Consider the following 6117-nt stretch of genomic DNA (forward strand, 5'->3'; position numbering starts at 1 on the left):
AACTTCTTGTATCACTAAATCTGTTGGACCACATGAGCGGTGGCACAGTAGCCTGCACAGCAGACTGGAATTATCACACATCTGGTTCCCTGCATCTCACTCAAAACTGGCATACTTTCAACTCATTAGGTAAATAGATTTGAATTGCAAACTCAAATGAAGTATACATCGTTCCTAATATGTAAAGAGGCCTTTTAGACACTGCTTTTCTCTTAAAGGTGTGAACTCTTATTAGTCAGCTCTACAAGTTCAATGGATACATTTGTTTTTAATTTTCTGTATTTTCTGCAGAAACATTGCTGTCAAAATTCATAACACAAGACACCTTTTCCTCTTGCCTCCAATAACAATTTCCTCATTTCCCTTTCAGCCTTTACTAATATTCTCCTTGGGATCCTTCTCACTAGCACCTGACAGCTAGTCCCAAAGCTGATCCATATGTTTCAGATTTTTGTCAAGCCAGCAATAAACTTCTGGTACCAATGTCTATTTAGGTTATCTATGCTGCATGACAAATACATTCTAAAAAGTACTGGATTAAACAACAACTATATACACAGGGTGCCAAAAAAAATGTACACAAATTTTAAGAAAGGAAAACTGTATTAAAATTGTAATACTCAATATATACTAATAACAAAAGATGAATACAAGTCACGTTTGACTTCTGCAATTACAAGAGGTGCTCAAAGTGGCTACCATCAGTGTCCAGACATTTCTGATTATGGTGAACTACTGCTTGAGAAACATTGACCAAAGTGTCCACTTGTACACTTTTTTTCGCACCCCTCATATATATATATATATATATATATATATATATATATATATATATATATATATATATATATAAATAAAATGGTACAGTTTATACATAAAATGATTCAGTTTGTTGACTGTGGCTCAACTGGATGTTTTTTTTTTATTCCATATCATTGCCATCAAGTGCCACAAGCATCTGAAGTCTCTATTTGGCTAGAATGTTAGACATTTAACTCATGTGGTTTTCAATTAATGCTGCCTCTTGGATGGAAACTCCTTCATGGATGTTTTTGACGACTGCAACACAGTTTTCTGCAGTGTGACCCCTCCATGTGGCATGAACTTCTAACAGTACGGTGGTTGGTTTTAAAGAGGGAGCATTTTGAAAGGTGAAAGTGGACACTTCAAATTTTCTATGTTATCTTTGGAAGTTATATAGAGTCACGCTAGCTTCACTGTATTGATCAAGGTGAGTAAACAGGGTGCTTCCAGATTCAATGAGGGGGAGTACAGTATGTGCAAATGCTAGAAGGTCTCATTTATGGGGGGACATTTTTGTGAATCAGTTATAGTAGAAGAGCTTCAGAACACTTGCATCAAACATATACAGTACTGGTCCCACAAGTCCTCTCATCTTGAGCATTACAATATGATCCACTTTCCATTTCTCTTTAGTTTTCTACTCTCAGACCCTTATTACTTACTGTCCCAAATGTTCTGTATAAAAACAGATCATATATGTCTTTCCACTACCCAGTACCATTTAATGACTCCCTCAGGTTTTAGAATAAAGTTTATGCTTCAATATGCTATAGTATTTTATGGTTTTAGCTCTTAGCATAGGGGTGAGTATTTAGTCAGTGCAAATACAATATTATAAATGGGTGAATGAATGAAGTACCATTTAGTGTAAGCTTCTCCAAGTGTCAATTCCAAATTTCAAAACCAAGAAGGCATATTTAATTCCTCTACTCTATTTAGAATACGATATGATCAGAATCCTCAAGAAATTCGGAGTTTATTAAAAAAGACAGACATTGAAAGTAATGAATACAGTATGATGTGACATAAAATACATTTAAAAAGTACTTTAAGAGAGAAAAAGGAAAGCAGTTAAAAAGAATATGTAAAGAAGACATACAGCACAAAAATGATTAATCTCAAAATTGTAACTTTTTTGATTATATATCTTTATATTGTAATATCCCAATTTATATAAAACAGTGTGTGTATAAAGAAATGCATGGGAAAATGGATGAATGGTAAAGAAAATGTGGCAAACATATTTCCTTTTAAAAATGAAAGATGAATAGATGCAGAGGCAGGAGTGATTTATTTTATATCATGCACTCAAATAAGCATTCCTATATAATGTAGAAATCAATGAGATTAATATTCATCTTGTTTTGTGAAATATATAAATAGTAGAATAGGCCATGTGTATGTGTTAGCTTTTGGTAGTAAAATAATAAAACGATAATTCTATTTAGCACTCTAATGTACACATTTTGTTCTCCTAATTATTTCCACACATTAAAAAAAAATAAGATGTTGATTTAATATGATTTTAAGGTATTGTAAGTACATAATAGGAAGCAGATACCAAAAATTCCCGATTTCAACAAACTTATTCCTTAGATAAATGATTGTCCTTAAGAAATATGTTTAGAAATATCTTTTATTACTGTCATGCACATTTTGAAATCTTCTCCATTCCTATTGTTACTTATCACCTGAAAATAATATGGATTCTCAGCATACTCCTACGTGTGCCCATATGGATATCACTCAGGACAGTCTGAAGAAGAGTTAATCTGGTCTGCACCCTGTTTCTGGATTGGTTATAAAAAAGCTTCTCTCCAAGATGAAGTACACATATTTTAGATATATTAAATGCTGATGTTAGAGTGTTAAGACAATGCTTTCCATCAAGATTTTACATATTGTAATAAGGGCTCGTGTATGTATATACACTCATATAAACATAAGATTACAACATGTTTAACTTTATATACAACTAAAGGAAGTAGGCTTAATGCAGTCAATAATCTTGTACTATATATCAACTTTATTACCTTTAAGTAATAGTTTACATAATTCATTCACATAGATTTGTATATAATCATGTGCATGCTTAAGTCTGGTAGTTTTTTCTTATTATTTTGCCTAGAAGCATTTTCTTCTATGATTCCCCTAAACCTATGTAAGCCTCCTTCTCCACCAAACAATATATATTAGCAATTGAATATTCATTCTTCCATATTTTTTCCTTCCTGCTCATAGGATAAGGGAAGGGAAGGCAGACAAGAAGGGCACGTTAAAATGCTGGCTAATGTTGTAAACCACCAGAGTGTAATGCCCATTGTGAAACATGAGTGGTCAAGTCGCACAGGCATCTCACATTATCCCCCAAACAGGGAAAAGATAAATGAGGTACTTACCTACCATCTCTCATCAGCTGAGAGCTTTTACTGAGAATGTGATGTACTGGGTAGCCCTACCAGCCTGAAGTGTCCGTAGGCAGAGTGGGTTTCCATTTTTAATGAATTTACTCAAACCAGTGATACAGATGCTGGTAGTAGAAGGCATGCTGCCATGTTCTGCACTGGTAAGCAACATGAGACTTGAACAAGATACTGCCAACGGTTTCTGACAGAGAAACCTTGGAAATCACCTGTTGAAGATAGCAGAGCCTTCAGCAGCCTGTAATCCTGAATGACTCTGTGGAGCCTCCCACTCCAACAATGAAAAGCGGACCTTAATATAGAGCAAGAAATAAAATTCTATGTGTTACAGAGTAGAGACCACGGGGTTTATGTGTCATACCAGCAAATGTTAATAAATATCTGATGTTTCTCAAACTCCACAGGACCCTAAATATGAAGAATTAAAATTTTTAGTAGCCCTAATCTTTCATTGGAAATCAGGATTCCATCTCCTCCATTTCAAATACATTATTTAAAATTCTTCCAAAGAGGTATTGAAGACTCTTTGTAACTCTCATTCTGCTTTGCCATGGAGTAACGCACAGAATATGATATGACTTGTTTTCAACACGACAATGTCTTACCGGCCACTGTGTTACCAGAATCCTCAGAACTTTGGAACCTAACTATGTCTTCATTTGTGACCAAGACATCTATAGACTTCATCACTGGACAATTAAACAGAAACTCTTTATCATCTAATGTCTCATCACTCCTTTCAAAATAATTTTCCCAAGACATTTTTAGTGCCATTTAGACATTATGGTAAAAACAAACAGGAAAATGGAGATTTCAAAATCTTAAAATCTTAAGAAAGATCCTTAGTGGTCTATTCTCACTTGAATTTGTTGCTATAATACTTCCTCTGATTTGTTGTCTTCTCTTTAAGCTTGTCTTAGGCTTAAATGGCTAAATCATTTTCAAAGTTATTTTTCCCCTTTTTGTCTCTAATTTCTTATAAATGAATTCAAATCCAATATGCTGCTAGTATTCTATTATCAACTACCTTCATCACATTCATAGGATTTAATTGGCTACTTATTCAACATAGAAAACTCAGACCAGCAGTTCATGTATATTGTACATTTTACCATTATAAATGCACTGTGAAATAGGCACTGATGTTTTGACTGATAGAAGAAAATATCAAAGTTTGTTGCCAAAGATGTCAGAGCTATTAAAAGGCAAGGCCAGGGTTAACTCAAATCTGCCTAAGTCAATGTATTCCCTGTTGTGTACCATCTCTCTTACTGGATTTATCATCCAATGTATCAGTTTCTCAAGATATTCAAGTAACAGAAAATAAAGAGTAAGAACCCATAATATAAAGCACTATTTGAGATATAATCATTGATTTTAAGAAGTAAGAGCATTCCTAATATTGAAAATATTTGTAGAGCTCTTTTTCCTGCATCTACTGCAAGGATGAAGACCATTCTCAGCAAAAAGACTGTGGACTTTCCAGAAAATGTGGACATCAGTCTGAGGGACACACAGTTGTGAAGCCCCCAGCGGCTCCCTGCAGAGGGACTTCAATCACATCAATTTAGAACTCAGTTTCCTTGGAAAGAAAAAGAAGAGGCTCCAGGGTGACAAACGGTGAAGAAATAGAAGGTCTGACAATTAAGTTTGCGAACTCATCCTAGAAAAAGTGCTACATGCCTCATTGCTGAATATCACTATGGTCACCTTCAAAGTACTCTCCTTGGGAAGCTATGGACCGATGCCAGCACCTAGTCCACCCTTCAAAGCAATTCTGGAACTCTTTTTCTGGAATGGCCATCAGAGCTGTCATCATATTACCCTTGATGTCCTGAATGTCATCAAAATGTCTTCCTTTCAATATTTCCTTTATCTTCAGGTAAAGAAAGAAGGCATTAGGGGCCAGATCAGGTGAGTAGGGAGGGTGTTCCAATACAGTTATTTGTTTACTGGCTAAAACTCCTTCACAAAATTGTGCTGTGTGAGCTGGTGCATTGTTGTGATATAAGAGCCATGAATTGTTGGTGAAAAGTTCAGGTCTTCTAACTTTTTCACGCCATCTTTTTAGCACTTCCAAATAGTAAACTTGGTTAACTGTTTGTCTAGTTGGTACCAATTCATAATGAATAATTCCTCTGATATCAAAAAAGTTAGTAACATCATTACAACAAGTTCACGAACTTAATTGTCTGACCTCGTATAAAGGAACTGGCTACAGTTCGCACTATCTGTGGTGATGGACAAAACATGGTCAAGAGTGTTACAGTGGATGTCCATTACAAGAGGAGGTCTGTGTGTGCTCACTTCCCCATTAACGTCATTGTTCAGGAGAATGACTCTCTTGTTGAAATCCGAAATTTCTTGGGTGAAAAATACATCCTCATGTTTCGGATGAGGTCAGGTGTTGCTTGTTCAGTATCTCAAGCCCAGAAAGATGAGTTAATTCCTGAAGGAAATGATATTGAACTTGTATCAAATTTAGCTGCTTTGATTTAACAAGGAACAACAGTTAAAAATAGGATACCAAAAATTTTTGGATGGTATCTATGTTTCTGATAGAGGAACAGTTCAACAGGCTGATGAATAAGATCTAAGTTGTTCAGCTACAGAAATACGAAGATGTTGAGTGATTCCTCAGACTTATTTATGATATTTTGAAGATGCAATAAAATCCATGTATTGATTTGGGGGAAAATATATTTATAGAAATTCCTGTTCACTTGTAACACCTATCTTAGGTTACCTTACAATAATAACAAATTGGACTCCAAATATTATGAGGAGCATTGTTCCCAGATTATAAATCGATAAGTGACATCAGGAATTTTATTCAGGATACATGTCTCTGGCTTAGAAAAACCACATACATATATTTGGCAAAGTCCTC

At 35.0% G+C, this 6117-nt stretch overlaps 1 pseudogene; it reads left to right on the top strand.

Annotated features, from left to right (window-relative positions):
- Positions 1–4673: 4673 nt before the first annotated feature.
- LOC117024049 (60S ribosomal protein L9-like) lies at positions 4674–5817 on the top strand (annotated as a pseudogene).
- Positions 5818–6117: the final 300 nt, after the last annotated feature.

The sequence above is a fragment of the Rhinolophus ferrumequinum genome, chromosome 6 (genome assembly GCF_004115265.2).
Source record: "Rhinolophus ferrumequinum isolate MPI-CBG mRhiFer1 chromosome 6, mRhiFer1_v1.p, whole genome shotgun sequence".
Taxonomy (NCBI): Eukaryota; Metazoa; Chordata; class Mammalia; order Chiroptera; family Rhinolophidae; genus Rhinolophus; species Rhinolophus ferrumequinum.